This window comes from Eriocheir sinensis, unplaced genomic scaffold, assembly GCF_024679095.1.
Source record: "Eriocheir sinensis breed Jianghai 21 unplaced genomic scaffold, ASM2467909v1 Scaffold605, whole genome shotgun sequence".
Taxonomy (NCBI): domain Eukaryota; kingdom Metazoa; phylum Arthropoda; class Malacostraca; order Decapoda; family Varunidae; genus Eriocheir; species Eriocheir sinensis.
In genome coordinates, this window is record NW_026111949.1 from 263,281 (window position 1) to 275,955 (window position 12,675).

The 12,675-nt window shown below is 44.5% G+C and overlaps 1 long non-coding RNA gene across 1 annotated transcript; it reads left to right on the top strand.

Moving 5' to 3' along the window:
* The first annotated feature begins 221 nt into the window (after positions 1–221).
* Positions 222–10,921, top strand: LOC126993361 (uncharacterized). The gene is made up of 5 exons (XR_007747705.1): positions 222–367; positions 886–1,057; positions 4,098–4,173; positions 9,699–9,790; positions 10,187–10,921. It is a non-coding gene; the product is annotated as an uncharacterized LOC126993361 (long non-coding RNA).
* Positions 10,922–12,675: the final 1,754 nt, after the last annotated feature.

Here is a 12,675-nt window from a genome sequence, read left to right on the forward strand (position 1 = left end):
AAAAGCATATTTGGACAAAATAAACATTTTCTGCAGTGAAAATATTTTTGTCCCTTAATCACCCATTCTGGCCCACTGTGCATTGGCATGAAGATATCAACCAATCACCAATCAGTGGGGCCTTACGCCAGGGGGGGCAAGGCTCATTAGTTGATCTCTCAGGTATTTCTTACCTCTTTTTTTTACTGTCTTTTCCTTTGTTTGTGTTTTCTCTCCTTGATTGCTTTCCTTTCATTTCAGGTCTTTTTGGTGGTTGGGCTGTGAGTCTCCCAGCCTTGCCGATGGAAGACTCTCCTCCCTGGCCTTCCTCCTCCTTCAGGTCTTCCAGCTGGTCTCCTCCCGTGTACCTCCACAACTCCTCTGGAAGGTATGTGTGTTCTGGTCTATCATCATCACAGGGGCTTCGTGGTGCAGTGGTTAGCACACTCGGCTCACAACCGGGTTCGATTCCTGGGCGGAGCGGAAAAATTTGGGCGCCTTTTCTGATACCCTACGTCCCTGTCAACCCAACAGTGAATGGTTACCAGGTATTAATCGTGGGTTGTGTCCCGTCTCCTGGGGTCTGTTCCCTTCTATAATTCCTTCCCCTCCTGTCTCTCTGGCATATGACCACAGATGTTGCGCCCACTAAACCAAACTTTCCAACTTTCCATTATCATCATTGTTAAGCATTGGGAATTCTTGGAAGTAGCTGTTCAAACCTCTAGGATATTTAGTTTTTCCACCTTTTTTTATAATTGTAGTTGTGTTAGTTTCCAAGTTTTTACAGCATCAAGGCCAACTCCTTCCTCACCACATACTCTTAGCCTTCCCTATAACCTTTACCCTTAGGTAGTCACTTTAGATCCAGGTTATTTTTTTCATCCGTTACTTCTCACTCAACAGGTGGAGAGGGAGGAGTGCGGACAATAACGCTGCCTGTTCAGTGTGGGCCCCAAACACCTAAATGTCAAGAAAGAGAACATGAAGGTGACGGCAATGAGAGAGGAGGAGGCAGAGGACGAGGGAATGATTTAAATGCTGCGGAAGAGAGCTGTCTGGGAACTGGCTTGAAGAGGTTGTCCTCCCTCACCTCCAGTCCTTCTCTCCTTCATGTATTATAAAGAGCAGAGCAATTCTTGTCTAAACCCTGTGATAGAATAAATCTTTGAAGGTTAGGACAGACAAGGGAGGTTATGTTCTAAGCTAATATTTCCTTTGTCCTGTTTCCCTGTTAGTTTTGAGGGTCAGGGTGGCTGGGTGGAGCACTGGCCTCCCCCTCCTCCTCCTTGCCCTCATGCTAAACCTTTACTACACTCATCTGTTCCTATAGATACTGCACACACACACACACACACACACACTCTCTCTCTCTCTCTCTCTCAGGCACAGAAGGCGAGTCACATAGAATGATCGAATTTCTAGAAGAAAATTATCTAAGCCAAATGGTTTCTGAGCCAACTCGACAAAATAATATACTCGACCTTGTTATAACGACCCAAGATAACCTAGTCAGTAGTGTCACGGTAGGAGAACACCTCGGTTCTTGCGATCATAAATTAGTGCGCGTCGACATTAAAGCTCAATCATCAGTGACTGAAAATAAAGTAAAGGTGCCCAATTTCAAAAGAGCTAACTTCGTAGAAATCCGACAAAAACTAACAGAAATACAACTATCAGATGACGGCAACGTAGAGGAAGCCTGGCTAAGCCTTATGAATCACTTACTCACTCAGCAGAACACATTCGTCCCCTTGTGCGAGAAGCGAATTAACACTAATAAAAGCCCACCGTGGTTTAATAGCGAAATTAAACAATCAGTCAATGAGAGAAAATTGTTTTACAGGTTAAAGAAAGAACAAAGCACGCCAGAGAACATTAGACTCTATAATGATGCCAGGCGACGAGTAAAAAGACTAGTAGGTCAGGCAAAGCGTAGACATGAAGAAAAAATTGCAGCCAACTGTAAAATAACCCGAAATCTTTCTTCAGTTACATAAACAACAGAAAGGCGATCAAAAGTGGTATTGGACCTTTAACAAACAGCGACGGTGCACTAGTGACTGACAGCCAACACATTGCAAACCTCTTAAACAATTACTTTTCCTCGGTGTTTAATACTAACAGTCTTCCTCTCGCTACCACCAACACCAGTACTATTGTAAATCTCGAGCATGCATTGCCTAATTTTGAAATAACAACCGATGAAGTCCTTAAAGCTCTCCATTCACTTAAAACAAATAAAAGTCCTGGACCTGACAAAGTATATCCAACTCTGCTGAAAGAAACGAAGAGCGAAATACTCTCCTCCTCACAACCGTATTCAATATGTCCTTGCGACAAGGCATCGTCCCTTCAGATTGGAAAAAGGCTAACGTGACACCGATTTTCAAGAAAGGAGACAAAAAGTACCAGGTAATTACAGGCCCATTAGTCTAACTTCGGTTGTAGGTAAGCTACTTGAGGGCATAAGTAGAGACAAAATTGTGAGTTACCTTGAAAGCCACTCATTGATTGGGGACTCGCAACATGGCTTCGAAACAAAAGATCCTGCTTATCAAACCTATTAACCTTTTATAACGACCTCTTCACAGTTTATGACGTAACCAAATCACTGGACGTAGTCTATCTTGATTTCCAGAAAGCGTTTGATAAAGTCCCGCATCATAAATTACTTTACAAATTAAAGCAAATAGGTATTGACGGTCAAGTAAACCAATGGATCGCGAATTGGTTGAGCAACAGACAACAAAGAGTAGTGATTGACGGATTTAACTCAGAGTGGGCGCCTGTCACTAGTGGCGTCCCTCAGGGCTCGGTCCTGGCCCAGTGCTCTTCATTATTTACATCAACGACGTGGATGTTGGACTCAATAACCGCATTAGTAAATTTGCAGACGACACAAAGATTGGTAACTCGGTTCTCACTGACGAAGACAGGCAAAGCCTCCAAGAGGATTTGCACAAAATTTCAGCTTGGTCGGATAGATGGAGATGCCCTTTAACGTAGACAAGTGCCAGGTCCTTCAAGTTGGAACGAGGAATAAAGTTCGAATACGAAATGCGCGGCGTTAAACTCAAAAGCGTTCAATGCGTCAAAGACTTGGGGTCAAAATCGCGTCAAACCTCAAATTCTCACAGCAATGCATCGATGCAGCAAATAAAGCGAACAGAATGTTGGGCTTCATTAAAAGAAACTTTGTATTCAAGAATAAAGATGTAATACTCCCGCTCTACAACAGTTTAGTTAGACCCCACTTGGAATATGCGGTACAGTTTTGGTCCCCCACCATGCAAAGGATATTGCTAAATTAGAAGGTGTTCAGCGTCGGGCAACGAAAATGATCCCTTGCGCAACAAATCCTACGAAGAAAGGCTTTCTATCCTTAACATGTTCTCTCTTGAGAAACGTCGCCTCCGAGGAAAATTGATCGAATGTTTTAAAATACTTAATGGATTCACGAATGTAGACAGATCAACATTGTTTATGATCGATGACAGTCTGCGCACGAGGAACAATGGCGTAAAACTCAGATGTAGACAAGTAAATTCAGATTGCACCAAATTTTTCTTCACCAACGTTGTAGTGCGAGAATGGAATAAGCTTCCACCTTCAGTGGTCCAGTGTAACACGATTGACTCCTTCAAAAATAAGCTCGACCGTCACTTCCTTCAACTTAATATCAACTAGAGCAGAAATGCAACGTTTAGGAGTCTTCTGATTAATGTAAAATCACTTAGGTTTAAGGACAGACCACCAAGTCTGGACCATGGGGTCTGTGTGGTCTGATTTTCTATGTAAATCTATGTAAATCTCTCTCTCTCTCTCTCTCTCTCTCTCTCTCTCTCTCTCTCTCTCTCTCTCTCTCTCTCTCTCTCTCTCTCTCTCTCTCTCTCTCTCTCTCTCTCTCTCTCTCTCTCTCTCTCTCTCTCTCTCTCTCTCTCTCTCTCTCTCTCTCTCTCTCTCTCTCTCTCTCTCTCTCTCTCTCTCTCTCTCTCTCTCTCTCTCTCTCTCTCTCTCTCTCTCATAAAATAAGAACATTAAAATTCTTGCAGGAATTTATTATTCTCCAAAAGAATCCATGTTTATACAGTTCTAATTCCTAAATTAATTTGCAGAGATAAGAAGAAGAAGAGGAAGAGGAGGAAGAAGAACAAGAGGAGAAGGATGAAGGGGGGACACAGGAAACAATTGGTGAGTGTTGTTAACTTCATCAGTAATTCCTTGTTCCCTTCGCTGAAATCTCCATCTTAGGAGATTTCAATGTTCACCACCAGCTTTGGCTTTCATCCTCTTTCACTGACCATCCTGGTGAACAAGCCTACAACTTTGCTATCCTCAACGACCTAGAGCAGTTGGTCCAGCACCCTACACGTATTCCCGACCGTCTTGGAGATCGGCCCAACATTCTAGACCTCTTCCTTACCTAAAACCCTTCTGCTTATTCTGTCAAACTGTTCTCTCCGTTGGGCTCCTCCGATCACAATCTTATTTCTGCATCCTGTCCTATCGCTCCTGTACACCCTCTGGACCCACCGAAGAGGCGATGCTTCTGGCATTTTGCTTCAGCTCGGTGGGACGACCTGAGGATGTACTTTTCCGATTTCCCGTGGAATGATTATTGCTTCCAGGACAGAGACCCCTCTGTGTGTGCTCAGCGCATCACAGAGGTGATTGTCTCTGGAATGAAGGCATACATTCCTCGTTCTTTCATTACTCCTCACGCAAAAAAGCCTTGGTTTAATCACGCTTGTTCTCGTGCTGTCAGTGTTAGAGAGGTAGCTCACAAAAGATACCAGAGCCTTCAAACTAATGCTAATTATGAACTTTACATTTCTGCCCGAAATCATGCCAAATCTATTCTCCGACTAACCAAAAATTCTTTCATTAATAGAAAATGTCAAAACCTTGCTTTCTCTAACTCTTCCCGTGACTTCTGGCATCTAGCCAAAAACATCTCCTCCAACTTCACTTCTTCATCTTTCCCTCCACTCCTCAGTCCTGACGGCAACACTGCCGTCTCATCTATCTCTAAGGCTGAACTCTTCTCTCAAACTTTTATAAAAACTCCATTCTGAACGATTCTGGGCATATTCATCCTACTCATCCCCCTCTGACTCCTTTATGCCTGTTATAAAGGTTCTTCAAAATGATGTTTTCTATGCCCTCTCTGGCCTCAATCCTCAGAAGGCTTATGGACCTGATGGAGTGCCTCCTATTGTCCTTAAAAACTGTGCCTCCGTGCTGTCACCCTGCCTGGTCAAACTCTTTCGGCTCTGCCTGTCAACATCTACCTTTCCTTCTTGCTGGAAGTACACCTACATATAGCCTGCGCCTAAGAGGGGTGACCGCTCTCATCCTTCAAACTACTGTCCTATTGCTTTACTCTCTTGTTTTCTGAAGCTTTTGAATCAATTAACCGGAAGATTCAAAAGCACCTTTCCACTTCTGACCTTCTATCTGATCGCCAGTATGGGTTCCGCAAGGGCGTTCTACTGGTGATCTCCTAGCTTCTTAACTGACTCTTGGTCATCCTCTCTTAGCCGTTTCGGTGAAACTTTTGCTATTGCGCTGGACATATCAAAAGCTTTTGAGAGTCTGGCATAAATCTTTGCTTTCTAAACTACCCTCCTACGGTTTCTATCCTTCTCTGTACCTTTATCTCCAGTTTCCTCTCTGACCGTTCTATTTCTGCCGTGGTAGACGGTCACTGTTCTTCCCTAAATCTATTAACAGTGGTGTCCCACAGGGTTCTGTCCTATCTCCCACTCTTTTTCTGTTGTTCATTGATGATCTTCTTTCCAAAACGAACTGTCCTATCCATTCCTACGCCGATGATTCCACTCTGCATTATTCAACTTCTTTTAATAGAAGACCCACCCTTCAGGAACTTAACAACTCAAGGCTGGAGACTGCAGAACGCTTAGCCTCAGACCTTACTATTATTTCCGATTGGGGCAAGAACCTGGTGTCCTTCAACGCCTCAAAACACAGTTTCTCCGCCTATCCACTCGACACAATCTTCCAAACAACTATCCCCTGTTCTTTGACAACACCCAGCTATCACCTTCCTCAACACTAAACATTCTCGGTCTATCCTTAACTCAAAATCTCAACTGGAAACTTCATATCTCATCTCTTACTAAATCACCTTCCTCGAGGTTGGGCGTTCTGTACCGTCTCCGCCAGTTCTTCTCCCCTGCACAGTTGCTGTCCATATACAGGGGCCTTGTCCGCCCTCGTATGGAGTATGCATCTTGTGTGGGGGGGCTCCACTCACACAGCTCTTCTGGACAGAGTGGAGGCTAAGGGTCTTCGTCTCATCAGCTCTCCTCCTCATACTGATAGTCTTCTACCTCTTAAATTCCGCCGCAATGTTGCCTCTCTTTCTATCTTCTATCGATATTTCCACGCTGACTGCTCTTCTGAACTTGCTAACTGCATGCCTCCCCCCCTCCCGCGGCCCCGCTGCACTCGACTTTCTACTCATACTCATCCCTATACTGTCCAAACCCCTTATGCAAGAGTTAACCAGCATCTTCACTCTTTCATCCCTCACGCTGGTAAACTCTGGAACACTCTTCCTTCATCTGTATTTCCTCCTGCCTACGACTTAAACTCTTTCAAGAGGAGGGTATCAGGACACCTCTCCTCCCGAAACTGACCTATCTTTCGGCCACCTCTTTGGATTCTTTTTAGGAGCAGTGAGTAGTGGGCTTTTTTTTTTATTAATGTTTGCTTTTTGTGTGCCCTTGAACTGTCTCCTTTGCTGTAAAAAAAAAAAAAAAAAGTAATTTTCATCCTGCAGTTGTTTCTTTTGTGTTAAATTCTTGGTCTTCTTTTTTTCCATTCACAGCTGAGTCTCCTTGATGTTAGTTCCCAGCACACACCTCGTAGCAGTTTGGTGGTTTGCACATTTCCTAAAAATATTTTCACAACAGATATCAACAGTTTCATTGAGAGGAATATTTGTAAATAGGGATTTTACATCAAATGATGCCATGATACAATTTTGTAAGTAAACTTGCAGTTTTTTTGCGCGAATGAAAGTGTCTTTACAGCTTCCACGCACAGATGACTTGACTTTTGCACCGAAGTCCATGCTCAGAGATATGCCGCGCACCATGCCATCATTAGGATGCAAGAGGCATGAACTTAGAGGCAGTGACTTGCTACATCTTTTTCTCCACTCACTGGTGTGAGGGAAGGAGGGTCTCCCTCCCTCCAGGGGCTTGAGTTTGCATGGTCTTGAACAATTCAGCCTGAACTTTAGCCACATCCTGGTGTTTTCGCCCATTTTTTCTGGATTACGTAACAGCTGGAAGACATCCAGGAGGCAGCAGTCTCTGATCTTTACATTGCTGGACACAAAAGTAAGGAAACTTTCAAGCTAAAAGGACTGAACAGTGAGAAACTTGACCCGCTGATTTAAGGCCGGCTGAAAGTGGACACTCAACAACCAAGGGAAAAAAAATTACAGAAGCAGGAACGTGTTACGACGATAGATGGCTTGATGTCACTCCTCACCTTAGAACCAAGAAACTGAGAGAACAAACCCACACACTCCCTGGTGATGTGTCGCTCCGTACAGTGCAAGAAACTGCAACGTGACCTTGGCTGCAGGTGTTATGGCAGAAGAAGTCACTGATAAGTGACCTCCAAAGGAAGAGGAGGCTTCATTTTGCTCATCCATGTAAAGATCAGATTGTTTTGCCTCCTCTATGTTTTCCATCCCTTATGTAATCCAGCAACAATGGCTAGAAACACAAGGATATGGGGGAAATTTCAGGATGAATTGTTCAAGGCAATACACACTGTCAATCCCCACAGGAGGGAGGGAGGGGGAACCTCTTTCCCTCACACCAGTGCAGATGTAAGTCACTGCCAGACACACACTCTTGCCTTGTAATGATGGTATGGGAGTTAGATATGAAGTTGCACGGCATATCTCCATGTGCGGGCTCTGGCGCAGAAGTCATCCGTGCAAGCTGTACAGGAATAGACATGAATATAGGAGTGTAAGTAGATAAGTATCTGTGGGTGAATGTACAACAGCCATGTCCACTATGCGTCCTCACACTAGGGGCTGTATTAATGATAATAATAAGTTGTGGGGATGTTGTCTGTCCTTGGTATGGTACACACAAACCTGTTCATAACTCTTGTCCCAGCACCAACAGGGGCTCTCCAAACATTGCAACAATACAGCTGGAGAATCCTTCATCCAGAATTCAGAAATCCAAAAGTTTTTTGAATGCTGATATGACGCATTATTTATTTATTTTTTATTTATTTATTTATTTTTTTTCCTTTATATACATATTTTTCTAGCCACCTCACAGTGGGGACACAGACTATATGGAGGCTGTCAAGCGTGTACTTCCCTCCGAGAAGGGACCACAGACCCTTGCCGGGTGATGGCTCATGGAGGGTAGGGATGGATGCCGATAGACTACTCTGTCCCCTGACGTCAGCCTAGCCGACCAAGTCAGTCTCTCGACGAGGACTGGCGAATCTCTTTGTACTGGTCAAAGACGTGAGTGTGGGTTCCCTTTGTTCGCTGCAAGACAAGAGTGCTCAAAGTGGAAAACAATGGGAATAGAGTCTCAGTCAGGGCTGCCACCTTGAGCTTTAAAATATAAGGAATGCAACATCCCATTCTCCAGTACAGAATGAATCCATGTTTTAAGGAACAGGTGGCAACCCTAAAATTTCTCTGGCCTGCCATGACTGACAGATGCTGCTGGTGAAGGCAGGAGGAAGGGGGAAGGGACGTTATGACGCGTATTTTGCACATATTTCAGGGCAACCCTTGACAAACATAATTTTATGTTCTGGTTTTGTGGTTTGCTGAAAAAATGCACTCACTACAGTTTTAAAATACTGAACTTTATCTGCTTGACCATACAGACAGACAAATACATAACAAATGGCATACCTAGAGTTAGGTTTAGTTAGTTTGAATTTATTGGGCACGCAGTGTGGGCACCGGAAATACCTAACGCAGGACGGGACGTGGCAGTGGCAGTCCACTATGCGTGTTTCAGTGTTGAGAGAAATACCTCCTGGCAGAAATAAGTTGCTCTGCTGTTCAATAAGCATGCATGCTGGGGGAATACACAGCAGGGAAAACATTCATTTGCCTGTTTTTGTTGTAGTTTGTCCACTTGTGATGTTGGTGACCACTGAGTGGTCACCAAGCAAGTTGAGCCTCTGCACGATATTTTGCGGCAGGTGCACAACAGGCATTGAAATGTCAACCATTTAGTGATGGCTGGCTGGGTGACCCAGGATTTTTAGGGGTGGTGAGTGTGAATTAGGAATGTTTGTTTGTATTATAAGACATTTCCCCGCCCAAGAACACATATTTGACAAGACTTTCCTAGGAGTCGTGGGCATTTCCAGGGGTAGTTTTGTGACCCTGGTGGTAGTGTGACCCTTCTTCTGTACCATGAACCTGAAGAAACACAGATTTGAAAAGGCTTTCCTAGGAGTTGTGGGCATTTCCAGGGGTAGTTTTATAACCCTGGTGGTAGTTTGACCCTTTCATGAATCTAAAGAAACACTCATTGGAGCCTGACTGACCCACTCTTTGACCTTTAGAAATAGCTGATGTGTTTAGCCGAAGTGTCTTATAATGCCAACCAGTTTCCTTCCTTTCTCTTTTTCTACTGTCCTTTCCTTTGATTTTCTTTCCCTGATATTTTTTTATTTTTCAGGTCCCTGCTTTCCCCTGACAGTGGTGGTCTCCTTGCTCCCGGGTGGTTGTCTTCACATTTTTCTGCCTCCGCCTCCACAGGGCTTCCCAAAGGTATTTGTTCTGGCTTATCATTATTCCTAAGGGTTTTATTGTTGGAGGAAATAGCTATTGAAACCACTGCTCTTGTCATACACTTGATGTTTTAACCTCCACTGCGATTGTCAGGATTTTGCCTTCACTGATAGCCTGATAACCTATACTCCCACGTTTTTCTCTGGCTCTGTGGTGGATAGTGGAGTGTTTCCCATGTGATATTGGTGTGCTGGACATCCACTCCCAAGGTGCAGAACTCTACATTTTTCTTCATTGAATTGTAGCAGACACTTTTTGCTCCATTCCTGTAGCTTGGTGAGGTCTTCTTGGAGGAAATCCACAGTCAAAGGGTTAATGGGCTCTTGCAAAACTAATGTGACCATGGAGACCATCATAGTTTATTTATCTCCGCAGGCTCCCCAAACACCACGACAGGCCAGCTGAGAAACAGAGCCTGGAGACACCCTCTTCCTTGGGGACCTTTCCTCATGGCACCCTAACCTCCCTCCAAGAGACTCCCTCCCCACCCAACAACCCATCCCTCCCTCCTCTCAGTGCCAGGCACATTCTCCCCTCCCAAAGTCTCCCGTCCCATCCCAACAACCCATCCATATTCTTCACTTGGTGGGCAATGCTTGGCTGCTTGCCTTCTGAGACCTTCCTCATGTACTTGGCAATATAGCCGTAGTGTTAAGGGAGAAAATTTTGATTAAACAGTGTGTGAGCTCAAAAGGTGAAACTAGCCAGCAAGGGATGATCCCTGTGGTGCGTCAAGAGACACGAAGAGGTGCACTACTGGCAAAAGTGTAGTAAGCACGACTTACCTGGCTTCCTCTGTGTTCGTACAGGCCTCCCAACACGGAGCTTGATCTCTGTAGGAAGCCTCGTGGTGACCACGACACACACAAAGGACCTCAAATCATCTGTATTGTTCTTAATTATATCTCCTTATGGGTCTGGCAAGGACCCTCAGTGTACACAAAGGTTAACTGGTAAGGTGTGTACAACTATGCACAACTTTATTACAACCAAAGAACAGAAAACTCCACCACACACACACAAACTGACCTAGCGCGTCTCCGTGCGCCTACAGAACCTAATCTGACCTGGCTACACTAACGATACACGGTATACTTAGCTTGGTGCTGAGGAAGGATGAGATGACGTGCAGCTGGCCCTCCTGCTGAGGCTCTTCAAATCCATACATATATATATATATATATATATATATATATATATATATATATATATATATATATATATATATATATATATATATATATATATATATATATATATATATATATATATATATATATATATATATATATATATATATATATATATATATATATATATATATATATATATATATATATATATATATATATTTATTTATCAATTAGCTCGAATCTCTTCCAAGTGGCTGGGTCCATTTGTTTCCCCTCATGAAACACGAGTTCAGAGTCACTCTTGATGGCTGCTGTTTCATGAGCCATGTTTCAGCAGCCATATTCTTCACTTGGTGGGCAGTGCTTGGCCACTTGCCTTCTGCGACCTTCCTCGTGTATGTACTTGGCAATGAAGCCATAGTTCTTCATGATACACATCTCCTGTGTGTGAGACCACCAGAGGGCTTGTTTTTTTCCTCCTGACTCTATCTCTCAGAGTTGATCTTGGTTTGCAGATGCACAGCTGTTCAGCCTTTACTTGAAAGGCTCTTGCTTTTATTTTGGTTTTAAAGTCAGCCTTCTCACTGTTGTATAAGAATTCGTTCTCCTTATACCAATCGGCAAGATCTTTCTCTTCTTCAGCTCCAAGTGTGAGAGCTGCGGCTGAACTTCTTTGTTTCCTGTGAACCTGCTCCTTGTGTCTTGTTGCTGTATGTTCTCCTCCCTTCACATGAGTCCTGAAGGGAAAGAAATCCGCAGTGTGATTATTTTTTCTACAGCAAAGGAAACGGCTCAAGGGCAAAAAAGGAGATAGTAATGAAAGAAAGCCCACAACTCACTGCCCCTATAGAAAAGCGTTCAGAGGGGTGGCCAAAGAGAGGTCAATTTCGGGAGGAGAGGTGTCCCGATACCCTCCTCTTGAAAGAATTCGTCATAAGCAGGAGGAAACGGAGATGAACGAAGATTGTTCCAGAGATTACCAGCGTGAGGGATGAAAGAGTGAAGATGCTGGTTAACTCGTGCGTAAGGGGTTCGGACAGTAAAGGGATGAGCTTGAGTAGAAAGTTGAGTGTGGTGAGGGCGTGGGAGGGGGGAGAGGGATGCAGTTAGCAAGTTCAGAAGAGCAGTCAGCCACATATTCCCCCCCCAGAGTCTCCCGTCCCATCCCAACAACCCAACCCTCCCGCCTCCACGAAGTGCCAGCCACATTCTCCCCGCCCAGAGTCTCTGTCCCATCCCAACAACCCATCCCTCCCTCCTCTCAGTGCCAGCCACATTCTCCCCTCCCAGAGTCTCCCGTCCCATCCCAACAACCCATCCCTCCCTCCTCTCCTCAGTGCCAGCCACATTCTCCCCTCCCAGAGTCTCTCGTCCCATCCCAACAACCCATCCCTCCCTCCTCCCCTCAGTGCCAGCCACATTCTCCCCTCCCAAAGCCTCCCGTCCCATCCCAACAACCCATCCCTCCCTCCTCTCCTCTGCAGTCCACCTCCAGTCAGCCTGATCAGCCCTGGGGAGCCTGACTGCTCCATCATCTTCAGTCACCCAGGATGTGAAGAACAAACTACAGGTGAGACCAAAAGTTGAGCCTCGGCTAAAATTATCCTGAAATGACATCCCCTAATCTTTGACAACACTCACCTGTCACCTTCTTCAACACTAAACATCCTTAACTGGAAACTTCACATCTCTTTCTCTAAATCAGCTTCCTCGAGGATGGGTGTTCTGTAT